A 16,492-nucleotide genomic window follows, 5' to 3' on the forward strand; every position below is an offset into this window, starting at 1 on the left:
ACTCTATTATCTACTCGAATAGCTAAGGTGACCAAACTATCTAGGTCACTAGGCTCTGGATAGGAGATCAGCTCGTCCTTGAGTTGCTCCGACAACCCCTGGTAAAAAAACGCTTGTAGTGATTCCTCATTCCAACCACTCTCCAGAGCCAATGTCCTGAATTCTATCACAAAGTCTGCCACACTGCGAGCTCCTTGGCGAAGAAAGAACAAAAGTTTAGCTGAGTCCTTACCTCGGACTGGATGGTCAAAAAGCTTTCTCATCTCTGGCGTGAAACCCTGGTATGACGTCATGCATGTGTCCCGTCGTTCCCAAACAGCTGAAGCCCATTCCAGAGCTCTATCACGCAGCAGCTCAATAACAAAAGCTATCCTAGCCTTATCTGTGGCATAAGAGTAGGGCTGCAGATCAAAAACCAACCCACACTGTAAAAGAAATGAACGGCATCCTCCCAGATCTCCCTCGTACTTCTCCGGTGTCGGAACCTTGGGCTCACGGAAGGAAACCGCACCAGACACGGCAGGTGAGATGGGTGAAACAGGTGGTGAATGATTCGCCGGCAAACTGAGCTGATCCTGGATTTGTGTCAAGCTAGCAGATAAGTTCTGGAAGGAACCCGCTATCTCCTGTAGCGCCGTCTTGTGTTGTCCCAATGTCTTCCCCTGCTGGGTAATGGCATGGCAAACGGAGTCCAGGTCCGCTGGGTTCATCCTTGGCCTGATAGTTCTGTCACGTTCTTTCAAAATCGAACCCAGAAGCAGACCAGGACAAGGAGAGTAGGAAGAAGGTGAGTATTTATTTACAAGTGAATGTGAATGGGTAGATATATCCAGGTGGCGTAGCGGGCAGCGGTGGTGAGTTGATGGGAGTAAATAGGTGGATCCAATGGGGTAGCGGAATCCTCCGACGACCAGGCGGGAATGGGGTAAATGATCCGGGTGAGTAACTGAAGACAGAACAAACAGAGGTAAGTTTAAGGCAAGCAATACGTAAAAAACAACAAAACAAATTCTATCCAAATTGAAGCTGATACTATGGCACAACATACTGTTCATGGCTAACGATCCGGCAGGGAATGGATGTCAGGTCAGAGCTTTTGAAGGGGAGAGGTGATGATCAGGACAGGTGTGCAGATTACTGATGGGATACAGGTGTGGGTGAACATCGATCTCCCAACAAGCTAATTCGCCCGGCAACCAGACAGGGTGCGTTCCAGGACACCGGAAACACACTCCAGGACACAAACACAGGCAAACAGACTCAGGAAGCGGGATTCGTGACACATTTTGACAGTCCCCAAGAGGAAAAATGCTATTTTAGGCTTAGGGGTTAGGTTTAGGGTTACAATTAAGGTTGGAGTTAGGGTTAGGGGTTACGGTTAGGTTTAGGGTTAGGGTTAGGAGTTAGGGTTAGGAGTTAGGGTTAGGTATAGATTTGGGTTAGGGTTAAGGGTTAGGGTTAGGGTTAGGGAAAATAGGATTTTGGATGAAATCAATTATTTGGTCTCCACAAGGATAGCAATACAAAACTGTGTGTATGTGCATGCATGCGTGTGTGTGTGTGTGTGTGTGTGTGTGTGTGTGTGTGTGTGTGTGTGTGTGTGTGTGTGTGTGTGTGTGTGTGTGTGTGTGTGTGTGTGTGTGTGTGTGTGTGTGCGTGAGACACAAGCTCAGTCACCACTCAGTCCCAACAATTACCATTTCTACCACAGATGACAACTTGTAGTTTGAACTGTCCCTGCACAGGTGAAAGATTGTAGGCTCCACACGGTCACTGTACAATGCCCTGCAGGACCACATTTAAGTTGTCTGGAGACAATAGCTGTCTAAAACACCAGACAGTCAGGGGCCATGGTAAATGAATTTGGGTTGCCAAGGAAACCACTGGCTGCAGAGGGAGCAAAATGTATCTAGCAGGACTAGGTTTCATTTCGAATTGAGAAACAGAAATGTATACTGAACAAAAATATAAATGTAACATGTAACGTGTTGGTCCTATGTTTCATGACCTCAAATAAAAGATCCCAGAAATGTTCCATGCGCACAGAAGCTTAATTCTCTCAAATGTTGTGTACACATTTGTTTACATCCCTATAAGTGAACATTTCTCCATTGACAAGATAATCCATCCACCTGACAGGTGTGGCATATCCAGAAGCTGATTAAACATCATGATCACTACACAGGTGCACCTTGTACTGGGGACAATAAAAGGCCACTCTAAAATGTGCAATTTTGTCACACAGCACAATGCCACAGATGTCAAATCAAATATAATCACATTTTATTGGTCACATACACATGGTTAGCAGATGTTAATGCGAGTGTAGAGACATGCTTGTGCTTCTAGTTCCAACAGTGGAGTAATATCTAACAAATAATCTAACAATTCCCAACAACTACCTAATACACACACATCTAAAGCTGTAAATGAGAATATGTACATATAAATATATGGATGAGCGATGGCCGAGCGGCATAGGTAAGGTGCAGTAGATGGTATAAAATACAGTATATACATGTGATTTGAGTAATATAAGATATGTAAACATTATTAAAGTAGCATTATTTAAAGTGGCATTGTTTAAAGTGACTAGTGGTCCATTTATTGAAGTGTCCAGTGATTGGGTCTCAATACAGTATTTACATGTGATATGAGTATTGTAAGATATGTAAACATTATTAAAGTGGCATTATTTAGAGTGGCATTGTTTAAAGTGACTAGTGGTCCATTTATTGAAGTGTCCATTGATTGGGTCTCAATGTGCGCAGCAGCCTCTCTGAGTTAGTGATTGTTGTTTAACAGTCTGATGGCTATGAGATAGAAGCTGTTTCTCAATCTCTCGGGCCCAGTTTGATACACCTGTACTGACCTTAACTTCTGGATGATAATGGTGTGAACAGGGAGTGGCTCAAGTGGTTGTAGGCTTTCCTGTGACATCGGGTGCTGTAGGTGTCATGGAGGGCAGGTAGTTTGCCCCCGGTGATGCGTTGTGCAGAGCGCACCACCCTCTGGAGAACATTGCGGTTGAGGGCGGTGCAGTTGCTGTACCAGGCTGTGATACAGCCCGACAGGATGCTCTTGATTGTGCATCTGTAAAAGTTTTCTTCAGCCTCCTGAGGTTGAAGAGACGCTGTTGCGCCTTGATCACAACAATATCTGTGTGGGTGGACCTTTCAGTTGGTCTGGGATATGTACGCCCAGGAACTTAAAACTTTCCACCTTCTCCACTGCTGACCCGTCAATGTGGATAGGGGAGTTGTCCTGCTGTTTCCTGAAGTCCATAACTATCTCCTTTGTTTTGTTGATGTTGAGTGAGAGGTTGTTTTCCTGACACCACACTCTGACTGCCCTCACCTCCTCCCTGTGCGCTGTCTTGTCGTTGTTGGTGATCAAGCCCACTACTGTTGTGTCGTCTGCAAACTTGATGATTGAGTTGGAGGCGTGCATGGCCACGCAGTCGTGGGTGAACAGGGAGTACAGGAGAGGGCTGCACACACACCCTTGTGGGGCCCTGTTGAGGGTCATTGAAGTGGAGATGTTGCTTCCTACCTTCACCACCTGGGGGAGGCCCATCATAAAGTCAAGGACCCAGTTGCACAGGGCGAGGTTGAGACCCAGGACCTCCAGCTTGATGATGAGCTTGGAGGGTACTGTGGTGTTGAATGCTGAGCTGTAGTCAATGAAGAGCATTCTTACATAGGTATTTTTTTGTCCAGATGAGATAGGGCAGTGTGCAGTGCGATGGCTATTGCGTCATCTGTGGACCTGTTGGGGCGGTATGCAAACTGAAGTCGGTCTAGCGTGGCCGGTGAGGTGGAGGTGATCCTTGACTAGTCTTTCAAAGCACTTCATGATGACAGAAGTGAGTGCTAAGGGGGCGGCAGTCATTTAGTTCAGTTATCTTTGTCTTCTTGGGTACAAGAACAATGGTAGCCATCTTGAAGCATCTGGGGACAACAGATTCGGATAGGGAGCGATTAAATATGTTCGTAAACACACCAGCCAGCTGGTCTGCTGATGCTCTGAGGACGCGGCTAGGGATGCCGTCTTTGACAGCAGCCTTGCGAGGTTTAACATGTTTAAATGTTTTACTCACGTCAGCCACTGAGAAGGAGAGGGGGTGGCCGCATACTTTGTTAGCGAGCCACAACGGTGGCACTGTATTATCCTCAAAATGAGCAAAGGAGGTGTTTAGTTTGTCTGGTAACGTGACGTCGGTGTCTGTGATGTGGCTGTTTTTATTTTTGTAGTCCGTGATTTCCTGTAGACCCTGCCACATACGTTTCATGTCTGAGCCATTGAATTGCGACTCCACCTTGTCCCTGTAACGGGATTTCGCTTGTTTGATTGCCTTGCGGAGGGAATAACTACACGGTTTATGTTCAGCCATATCGCCAGACCTCTTTCCATGGTTAAATGACAGTGGATCGCGCTTTCAGTTTTTCGTGAATGCCGCCATCCATCCACAGTTTCTGGTTAGGATAGGTTTTAATGGTCAGTGGTTACGACATTGCCAATGCACTTATTTGTAAACACACTCACCGTGTCAGCATATACGTAGATCAATGTCATTCTCTGAGGCTGACTGGAACATATTCCAGTCCACGTGATCAAAACAATCTTGGAGCGTGACTTCCGATTGGTCAGTCCAGGTCCTCGTCACTGGTACATCCTGTTTGAGTTTCTGCCTATAAGCTGGGACGAGCAAGATGGCATCGTGGTCGGATTTTCTGAAGGGAGGGTGGGGGAGGGCTTTGTATGCATTGTGGAAGTTAGAGTAGCAGTGGTCGAGGGTATTAGCCCAGTCAATATGCTGATAACATTTAGGTAACATTGATCTCAAATTTGCTTTGTTAAAATCCACAGCTACAATAAATGCATTCTACATAGTTTACATAGAGTCAAGTGAAGTTCCTTGAGGGCCGTCTTGGTGTTCACTTGAGGGGGATGTACACAGCTGTGACTATAACTGACCATATGACATTCTCCCAATCTTCTTCTGGATCATCCAAATGCTCTCTAGCAAACTTCAGACGGGCCTGGACATGTACTGGATTAAGCAGGGGGACATGTCTGGCACTGCAGGATTTGAGTCCCTGGCGGCGTAGTGTGTTACTGATGGTAGGCTTTGTTACTTTGGTCCCAGCTCTCTGTAGGTCATTCACTAGGTCCCCCCGTGTGGTTCTGGGATTTTTGCTCACCGTTCTTGTGATCATTTTGACCCCATGGGGTGTGACCTTGCGTGGAGCCCCAGATTGAGGGAGATTATCAGTTGTCTTGTATGTCTTCCATATCCTAATAATTGCTCCCACAGTTGATTTCTTCAAACCAAGCTGCTTACCTATTGCAGATTCAGTCTTCACAGCCTGGTGCAGGTCTACAATTTTGTTTCTGGTGTCCTTTGACAGCTCTTTGGTCTTGGCCATAGTGGAGTTTGGAGTGTGACTGTTTGAGGTTGTGGACAGGTGTCTTTTATACTGATAACAACTTCAAACAGGTGCCATTAATACATGTAATGAGTGGAGAACAGAGAATCCTCTTAAAGAAGAAGTTACAGGTCTGTGAGAGGCAGAAATCTTGCTTGTTTGTAGGTGACCAAATACTTATTTTCCACCTTCATTTGCAAATAAACTCATTAAAAATCCTACAATGTGATTTTCTGGATTCTTTTTTCTCGTTTTCTCTGTCATAGTTGAAGTGTGACTATGATGAAAATTACAGGCCTCTCTCATCTTTTTAAGTGGGATAATTTGCACAATTGGTGGCTGACTAAACACTTTTTTGCCCCACTGTATATCAATCTTCATTTTTATTGGTGAGGGGATAAGGGAAAAAGCTCTGTTGCACAGACAAGCTGGGGTTAGTTACCAGCAGAGACATATATTTAGAGTTATGCTAATTTTTTTAATTTGGAATATTGTTTTATATCTAGACATTCAGTTACATAGCATTGTAATATAAAATATATGTCCCATGTATAAATGCAGTAGAGTCCATGGCCCACATTCAACAGGTCCATAATGAGGTTACTTTAATTGTATTTTGATTTATTTGACTGTTTTCCCTGCATAACATGTAGAATTTGTCCCTTTTCAGTTTTAGAAGAGGTGACTGCTAAATGCTAACTCCCGTTCCTATACTGTAAACTGGTTAGCATAGCTAGCAAACAGAAATTGATGTTGGTTGTCAATGTCATATTTAACTTAATGCAGTTTATTGGTAACGATTACATGAACATGTGCTGAGGTTGACATCCATACAAGCATTATACTTTTTTACCTCAACATAGGAGGAAATACACATACACTAAGTGTACAAAATATTGGGAACACATTTTGCCCTCAAAACAGCCTCAATTCGTTGGTACATGAACTACAAGGTGTCGAAAGCATTCCACAGATGCTGGCCCATGTTGACTCCAATGCTTCCCACAGTTGTGTTAAGTTGCCTGGATGTCTTTTGGTTGGTGGACCGTTCTTGATACACACAGAAAACTGTTGAACGTGAAAAACCCAGCAGTGTTGCAGTTCTTGACACACTCAAACTGGTGCGACTGGCACCTACTACCATATCCCATTCAAAGGCACTTAAATATTTTGTCTTGCCCATTCACCCTCTGAATGGCAAACATGCACAATACATTTCTCAATTGTTTCTAGGCTTAGAAATCCATCTTTAACCTGTCTCCTCCCCTACATTTACACTAGGGGTCTCCAACAAGTAAATCGCAATCTACCAGTAGCTTGCAGCCCACTTATGAATAGCTCGCCAATCAATTCTGAAAGTATATGAATTTTTTCATGTGCTCCATTGCAAACTGTCATAAACATAAAGCTCCCGGCTACTATCCAATCAAAGCCACGTTCACATTATCCCAACCCTGGTTAGCCACTATTGGCTTAAAAAAGCACAACTAAACATAATGTTTCCTGCAATATTTCCCCCGTCTGTCTGTCTGTTTGGTGCGTGTGTCTGTCTGTTTATCACCTCTTGTGTAGCCAGTTAGCGATGCTAATGATAACCGTCTTATGGGTAGACCAGGGTTGTCAAACTCAATCAGCACAAGGGCCATATTCAAAAAACACAATGAATTCGCGGGCGAGACATAGCCTATTTTTACAAAACAACTTGCATACACCTGGATCCAGCTGGCCATTGTTTTATTTGAAAACATATGGCCCTTTATAATGGCCCCTTACGTATGTAGGATGCTGATTATAGCATTTTTAACATGGACAGCAAATAAGCAAAACAGATAGATAGCCTTGTGGTTACAGCATTGGACTAGTAACCAAAAGGTTGCAAGATCAAATCCCAGAGCTGACAAGGTGAAAAACTGTCATTCTGCCCCTGAACAAGGCAGTTAACCCACTGTTCCTAGACTAGTTAACCCACTGTTCCTAGGCTGTCATTGAAAATAAGATTTTCTTCTTAACTGACTTGCCTAGTTAAAAAAATGTAAACTTGTAATGTTTAACATTTTTGCATTGCATGGATTACCAGTGCGGTTGAATGCAGCATTGCTGCATGGTGCACACAACCGGAAGGTTGCAAGTTCAAACCCCTGAGCTGACAAGGTACAAACCTGTCATTCTGCCCCTGAACAGACAGTTAACCCACTGTTCCTAGGATGTCATTGAAAATAAGAATTTGTTCTTAACTGACTTGCCTAGTTAAATAAAATATAAAAAAATAAAAGCAGAAACATTGCTAGACTGACACATTCCTCTATTACTAGATGTGCAATTAAAGGGGAAATACATCCCAAAAATAATGTGTTCTGGGGGTTTTTTGGACCTAAAAAATGGTCTTCTGTTGTGATTAAAGCATTGACATTGACTCAGAACACTCCCTTTAGATGTTTCTTTATGAATAAGTGTAATATTGAGAGTAAAAAAAACAGGAAAAATAAAACAAATAAAATATATTTTTATTTTATTATATGCATGTAGAAACTGCATTGGCCCAACTCTCGAAATACAAGGCTCTGGTTCATATACAATCATTTCTCTGGTTACTAGTAGGCCTGTCTTTTAATTTGTAATTTTATTTTTTAAGTTAATTAAAAAACCAAAAACAATGATTAACAACAAATCAATACAGGAAGTACATGTGGGAACACAAGTATATATGAATAATACGCAATGGACAATTGGACTAGGGGGTACAATATCACATTACACAAGGACCTTAAGGGACATACATACACTTATAATTCTAACAGCTTTTATGTTAGTAGAGTATTTAGACTAATAGGCCTGTCTTTGTCTGCAATATTTGTTGGATGGCGTCACAGGGTTTCCTCGGTAACGCGCTCTTGAATTCCACACACAGAGCTGTGTGAATTTCAGTACGAGGGGACAGGACGACTGGACAGGGGTTGTACAGCCAGGCAAATTGACGTAGGTAACTTCTAATCAAACACTTCGTCAATTCAGAGATATACGGCTTTCAGCACCTCGTGTGATTAGACAGTAGTTTTTCTTCCCAGATTTGCTGTCCAAAATAGACGTCGATTAAACATTAATAGAATAAATTGCACATTGCGTGGTAACAAAAAAAGGAAGAGGAAATTCCAAAACTCTTAGAGGGCACTAAAACACAACCGCATTTTGGCCCTTTTTTAGTCTATCTGGATTTTATTATACAAATAGACAGAAATTGAGGTTTTGGGGGACATAGGCATTTTATATCAACTAATCACATTATTGACGCGTTCCTTTGCCCAGGCATTGCAGATTTAACAACGCCTGGATAGGTATTTTACTTATCAGCTAACCACATATATGCTGCTCTCAATACAACTGGGAACTCTTAAAAAACGAGTTCAAATAATGGTGTCAGTGATCTTCAGGTCAGAAAGTCGGAGCTCTAGAAAGATGCCAGTTTCCGATATAGAATGCCGAGGTGGATGATCTTTTAAAAAAATAGAGTTCCCAGTTGTCTTGATTACGCTGAAGTTAGAAGTCGCGATTGCCTAGTTCCCAGTTGTCTTGATTACGCTGAAGTCAGAAGTCGCGATTTCCTTAGTTCGCAGTTGTTTTGAATGCAGCATTAAATGACCCGAGCAGGGCTGGTCCTTTCCGTTCTTTTCAGTAAAAAATGATGTTGAAAATATTTTTTTAAATGTTCCAGGCGTTGAAGTTAGGTTCAATTTGGGTGCTGAATGAATGGGGAAAATACTTATTTTCCGTATGCTTAAAATTCATATTTTCTAGGACGTTGACATTTTTTTTTCAGAATATTGAAATCATTATCGGTTCTGAATGAAGGTTGAAAATACTTAATTTCTTGGATGTTGAAATCAAGCTCATTTTTGGTTCTGAATGAAAGTTGAAAATATGTCATTTATCCAGGTCTATGTTTTGGCCAAATCAAGGCTGGTCCAGACCCGGGCAAATCTGAACCAAACCTAGACATCTATGATTGGTTCAGATTTGGTCCAGGCCGGACCAAAAAACAATGTCCGTGGATGTGGAAATCAAGGCTGGTGCGGATTGCATTAAAAAAACATCCAAAACGCGTTGGTATTGGTATGTGCTTACTAAGGTGTAGCCTACAGTGTTGTCTGAAATAAAATGTTATGAATGCCCATCTATGTGGTAAGCCTACCGTTTGTAAAACACTAATAAAGACGTCAGCTTGTGCTTACTGGTGTGTAGCCTACCATGTCAGCCTGCAATGGCATTTTATAAATGCCGATCCATGTGGTAGTCCACCATTTGTAAAACAGGCAGTGTCATTGGATTTATTAGTCCTGATTTCTGTTATTAATGAATTTCGCAATTTAAACTCTGAATATCAGCTACCCAACTTCATCAGGAGTTATCCTGAGCCTATTTGCAATTTGTTAACACAGCGGGAAATGCAGCTTGTCAAAAATTGACAGAAACTTGAAACCACTGATCATGACAATGGGGGTAAACTCCTGGAGAACAGCTGTGATTGTCCATTCCATATTGTCCATTTTAATTTGACCTGACCTGTTTTTAGGATATGTTGTTTGTTAACATGACATTTTTTATTTGATTTGGCGCCATTTAGGTTAGGCTAGTTGATTGGAGAAACCTGGTGTAGAAAGTGTCCCATCTCATCACATTGTCATACATTTTATCTCCAGCCTGTATGCTTCATAAAAGGCAACAAACTCTTTCTACCATATGCCATATCTGCTACATGATTTATATTAGATCATTTTTGACGGAATGTTGGTGGAGTGCCGCAGCGATGCGTCTCTCCAACGGCACCCTGGAGAGGCGCGCTGGGAATGAACAAGGACCCTGCCTTTGACAAAGTGGACACAGCTTATCACATGGCGGCATTAACGCTCACCTAAAAATTGTCATCGTTTAGGGGCAGAATTATGAGGTTTTATGAGTTGTTTTTGGAGGTGTGTCTAGGTCCGATTAGCTCAGAAAATACGGCCTTCGTCAATCTTCCGCAATATGCGGCCGCATAGTCCCGCCTAATGAGCAGGCCGGTCGTGGATGCGAGTAACCAGTCTTGTTCAGCACATTTCAATACATCCAGGTATATGAAGTACACTGGTAAAACACTGGGTGTTGCAGTGATGAACATTTACCAACAGATGGCATCAACGTGCCATCTTACACCCATAACGTCTTCCATTTTAGAAAAAGGACAGGGCATTGTCTATTCACTAACACAACAAACCTAGTAATAATATCCAACATGAAAGGTTTGAGCTTTTTCAGATGTAAAATTAACAACAAATTATGATATTGAGTCCATTTGTCTCAGTCTCTTCACTTTTCCCTTTTTTTAAATGATAGTCAAGTCTTCAGTAAAGATAGTCAGTGCATTATGTCTTTTTGTCTTATTGTTTATTTATTTATTATATATTTTTTACTCTGTCAACTGTCCATATAGGAAACCTACAGACTAAGTATCTTAATTGGCTCGGACAGCTGTCCACAGCATGAAAAGACTGGGGGCTTTTCTGTCAGGAGTCGTGTCACCTGACAGTCTGAGGGGAGTGTTGATTGGTAGAGGGAGCTGTCGCCCTGTGATCCGCTGGTTCTTCACCCAGTGCCTCATGCCCCATTTGACTTGCTTAGGTGTCCGTCATTTGTCATGCGACCCCTATGACTGTCGGTGTTCAGCAACCTATGACTGTTAGCTCAGCAACCAAGAGATTAACCCTTTTATGACGGTACAGTGATCCATTCATTCGACCGAGTAGAAGTGTGATGCAACTCTCCGAGTCTCCAGAGGCCTGTCCGGGCCCCTGGTATAGAGCTGCTTTTAAGCGCTTAGCCGACCTGCTATCCCAGGCTGGTCACAAGAGAGAGCCGTCGATATATGCCATCGTCGACGCTCCTCAATTTTTGGGATTTTTATGTTGGCATGGTACTGGGCTCAAACTCACAAGGCAGTTCACAATTCTCTAGCAAGCAGGGAGAATACTTGATGATGCTTAATGGAAACAGCGCATTGTTTTTAATTATTTAGTTTTAAGCCTTCACCAAACCATAGCCAAACCAAAACATAACCATAGTTAACCACTCAGAATTAATACCTCAACTTAACCCTTTGAGTTGTTTCTGTTTTAACTCTGTAGCCACACGGAATTAACCCTGTAGCCACGCGGAATTAACCCTATAGCCACGCGGAATTAACCCTATAGCCACGCGGAATTAACCCTGTAGCCACGCGGAATTAACCCTATAGCCACGCGGGATTAACCCTATAGCCACGTGGAATTAACCCTGTAGGCACGCGGAATTAACCCTATAGCCACGTGGAATTAACCCTGTAGCCACGCGGAATTAACCCTATAGCCACGCGGAATTAACCCTATAGCCACGCGGAATTAACCCTATAGCCTCGTGGAATTAACCATATAGCCACGCGGAATTAACCCTATAGCCACGTGGAATTAACCATATAGCCACGTGGAATTAACCATATAGCCACGCGGAATTAACCCTATAGCCACGCGGAATTAACCCTATAGCCACGCGGAATTAACCCTATAGCCACGCGGAATTAACCCTATAGCCACGTGGAATTAACCCTATAGCCACGCGGAATTAACCCTATAGCCACGCAGAATTAATGGATTAAAAATCAACATTCATCCAATTACGGCAAATTCTGATGTGAAACTATGAGATTAGGTTGGCTATCCATGCCTTCCGCTGGTGTATTGCGTCACTGCTTTTCAGGCATCCTTGCCCTCTCACAGAGATGTTTTTGCAGAGGTTCTTTGCGATTTTGACCTCCGACTCGGCCTTCCAATGAGCTTTTGGGTGTCGTGGCAAGGAGGTGCTTGAATTCCCATTCTGCAGCAAATTTCCAGAACACAAAGCATGCGAATTGGGTTCCATTATCTGAGATGACCTCATCTGCCTGGGCACAGTGTGCAAACTGAGCGTTTGATCGTTGACTCTGCTGAGTAATGATCGGCTAACAGGGAAGTCTTTGCCTCTGTGCTGAAAGAGATCTAGATTTACTATCTGCCAGGGTTGCTTCGGTAGCTCGTGGGACATCATTGTCTCTCTCTGTTGCTCAATAGGGTGTACATTGCAGATTGTGCATTTGCTGACAGTCCTTTATTTCACTCGGCATTCCTGGCCAATACAGTGTGTCACGTGCCTGTTTGTAACAGGCCTTACCCCCAATGTGACTTGAGTGCACACACGCCAGCATCTCAGGGCGCGGGGACTGGGGATATCGACTCTCTGACCTTTGAATAGCACCTCATTTTGAACAATGAGCTCTTCTCTGACTGGCCAATATTCTCTGATGGCTAGAGCAGTTTCTTCCTTGCAGTCTGGCCAGCCCATCAGAATCACAGACCTCAATGTCTGGAGGTGCTCTTCCCTGTCTGTGTGCTGTCTGATTTGAATAAGGCGCTGGTCCGTAACATTGAGGTAGTCAGCCTGGTTGATAAGTTCATCATCCACTTGCTCTGTTTGTAAGCTGCACACTGCGTGTTGTTCATGCATGGAGCGTGTGTGTGTGTGTCTGATGCAGTAGCCCTGCTGAGCCTGTCACTCGCGTACATCTCCGGCCCTGGCTTATACACCACCTTGAGGTTGTAGCTTTGTAGAGCCAGTAGCATGTTCTGCAGTCATTTTGGGACGTTCAGGAGAGCCTCGCTGAATATAGCAATAAGGTGCTTGTGATCTGTCTCTGCGGTAATGTTGTCGCACCCGTACAGGTGGAAGCGTTGCCATAAAAACACAGTGCTGAAGTACTCCTCTATCTGAGCGTAGGTCTGCTGTGTTGGAGTTTTTATTTTTTTTAACCAGGTAGGCCAGTTGAGAACAAGTTCTCATTTACAACTGCGGCCTGGCCAAGATAAAGCAAAGCAGTGCAACACAAACAACAACACATGGAATTGTCATGACTTCCGCCGAAGTCGGTCCCTCTCCTTGTTCGGGCGGCGTTTGGTGGTCGACGTCACCGGCCTTCTAGCCATCGCCGATCCACTTTTCATTTTCCATTTGTTTTGTCCTTGTCTTACACACCTGGTTTCAATCCCCCAATTACTTGTTCATTATTTAACCCTCTGTTCCCCCATGGTTGTTTGTGAGTGATTGTTTGTTTGTAATACGGTCCGTTATTGTGGGCTCGATTTATTGTGTTGTATTTGTGTATATTTGAGTAAATTACGTTTATTACTCATATCTGCTGTCCTGCGCCTGACTCCTCTACACCAGCTACACACAGGCACTATTACAGGAATAAACAAACATACAGTCAATAATAAAAATAGAAAAAGTCTATATACAGTGTGTGCAAATGAGGTAGGATAAGGGAGGTAAGGCAATAAATATGCCATAGTGGCGAAATAATTACAATATAGCAATTAAATACTGGAGTGATAGATGTGCAGAAGATGAGTGTGCAAGTAGAGATACTGGGGAGCAAAGGAGCAAAATAAATTACAGTATGGGGATGAGGTAGTTGGATGGGCTATTTACAGATGGGCTATGTACAGGTGCAGTGATCTGTGAGCTGCTCTGACAGCTGGTGCTTAAAGTTAGTGAGGGAGATATGAGTCTCCAGCTTCAGTGATTTTTGCAGTTCGTTCCAGTCATTGGCAGCAGAGAACTGGAAGGAAATGTGGCCAAAGGAGGAATTGGCTTTGGGGGTGACCAGTGAAATATACCTGCTGGAGCGCATGCTATGTGTGGGTGCTGCTATGGTGACCAGTGAGCTGAGATAAGGCGGGGCTTTACCTAGCAAAGACTTGTAGATGACCTGGAGCCAGTGGGTTTGGCGACGAATATGAAGCGAGGCCCAGCCAACGAGAGCATACAGGTCGCAGTGGTGGGTAGTATATGGGGCTTTGGTGACAAAATGGATGGCACTGTGATAGACTGCATCCAATTTGCTGAGTAGAGAGTTGGAGGCTATTTTGTAAATGACATCGCCAAAGTCAAGGATCGGTAGGATATTCAGTTTTACTAGGGTATGTTTGGCAGCATGAGTGAAGGATGCTTTGTTGCGAAATAGGAAACCGATTCTAGATTTAATTTTGGATTGGAGATGCTGGAGTCTGGAAGGAGAGTTTACAGTCTAACCAGATACCTAGGTATTTGTAGTTGTCCACATATTCTAAGTCAGAACCGTCCAGATTAGTGATGCTGGATGGGCGGGCAGGTGTGGGCAGCGATCGGTTGAAGAGCATGCATTTAGTTTTACTTGCTTTTAAGAGCAGTTGGAGGCCACGGAAGGAGAGTTGTATGGCATTGAAGCTTGTCTGGAGGTTAGTTAACACAGTGTCCAAAGAAGGGCCAGAAGTATACAGAATGGTGTCATCTGCGTAGAGTTGGATCAGAGAATCACCAGCAGCAAGAGCGACATCATTGATGTATACAGAGAAGAGAGTCAGCCCGAGGGTTGAACCCTGTGGCACCCCCATAGAGACTGCCAGAGGTCCGGACAACAGGCCCTCCGATTTGACACACTGATCTCTGTCTGAGAAGTAGTTGGTGAACCAGGTGAGGCAGTCAATTGAGAAACCAAGGCCGATGAGAATGTGGTGATTGACAGAGTCGAAAGCCTTGGCCACGTCGATGAATACAGCTGCACAGTATTGTCTCTTATCGATGGCGGTTATGATATCGTTTCGGACCTTGAGCGTGGCTGAAGTGCACCCATGACCAGCTCGGAAACCAGATTGCATTGCGGAGAAAGTACGGTGGGATTCGAAATGGTCGGTGATCTGTTTGTTAACTTGGCTTTCGAAAACCTTAGGCAGATATAGGTCTGTTCCAGTGTGGGTCTAGAGCAGGGGTGTCAAAGTCAAATGGACGGAGGGCCAAATAAAAAAATCAGCTACAAGACGAGGGCCGGACTGTTCGAATGTTCATTGAAAAATTTTTAAATGACGCATATAGTCTAGTGAACCTAATTGAACCTACTGAAAACCTAACAAATATATTACAATATGATCAGATAAATAAAGCAATATTTTCTTATGGCTCTGTCAGTAATCTTTAATTTTCAACAGACACAAAAGACAAATTTCCTTTATATAAATATCCCCATAACATGAACATTAAATGAAAGAAACCGGTATTCAAGGCACCATCAGTAGACTATATTTTCTATTTTAGCAAAAGTGGGCTAAATTTACTTCAAAGAAAAAACAATAATAGCAATTTTCTATCATCCACTCAACTGAAATATTTTTAAAATATAATTGGATTGAAATACAAAAAAATAAAGTGCAAAAATCTATTAATCAAAAACAACACTTTGTTTAAGGAGAAGTAACATGCAGTGAAAACAAATATTACATTTTAACTTTTAAACTTGAACTGAGTAAAAACTCTAAATATGTGATTGCACAGTAATGTTCACTTGTTTGAGGTTGAGGGTGATACTTGGTGGTGTCCCATCTTTTCCACAAGTTCATCAATGTTCGGGTAAGGCTCTGAGCTGAAGAAATCCTCAGAATTGAGTGGAGGTGTTCAGCAGTAAGTCGACTTCTGTGTGATGTTTTGTTCAGGTTCATCAAAGAAAACAGTTGTTCACACAGGTATGTGCTGCCAAACATAGACAACGTTTGAGCAGCCTGGATGCGCAGCTGGGGCATTGTGCCGGGAGGAAACGGGCGAACTCCGCAGCACCCACTGCCGCATATTTTGCCCTCAGTGCATCATTGCATTGGAGGTCAATCAACTCCATTTGAGGTTTGGTGGTGAGCTTTCCACGTCAACAGCAAATGGGTTACCGAGCAGTTCCAACCTGCTTTTTTGTGCTTCAAAGTCAGCAAATCGGGTCGAAAGTCAGCGGCAAGCATACCTATTTTATCAGCCAACTGTGTGCTCGGGAACGCACTGGTAGAGAGCTTCTCTTTCATGGTCTGGCAGCTGGGAAAGTGGCTCAAATTTTCTTTCCGCATCTGCGTCTCCCACAGAGTCAGTTTGGTTTTAAATGCCTTCACTGTACTGTACATATCAGAGATGACACGATCCCGACCCTGCAGCTGCAAGTTTATTGCATTCAG

At 43.3% G+C, this 16,492-nt stretch overlaps 1 protein-coding gene across 5 annotated transcripts in view; it reads left to right on the top strand.

The window, feature by feature from the left end:
* The first annotated feature begins 8,175 nt into the window (after nt 1-8,175).
* Nucleotides 8,176-16,492, top strand: part of LOC115103151 (protein FAM227A) — a 29,554-nt gene continuing 21,237 nt past the window's right edge. For 3 of the 5 annotated variants that reach the window (XR_010460229.1, XR_010460230.1, XR_010460232.1), the window contains exon 1: nt 8,176-8,405. The gene's annotated coding sequence lies outside the window, so the exon portion shown is untranslated. Of the gene's footprint in view, nt 8,410-16,492 lie in introns of all 5 variants that reach the window. The other 2 variants (XR_010460231.1, XM_029623863.2) reach the window with 2 other exon arrangements.

The sequence above is a fragment of the Oncorhynchus nerka genome, linkage group LG20 (assembly GCF_034236695.1).
Source record: "Oncorhynchus nerka isolate Pitt River linkage group LG20, Oner_Uvic_2.0, whole genome shotgun sequence".
Lineage (NCBI taxonomy): Eukaryota > Metazoa > Chordata > Actinopteri > Salmoniformes > Salmonidae > Oncorhynchus > Oncorhynchus nerka.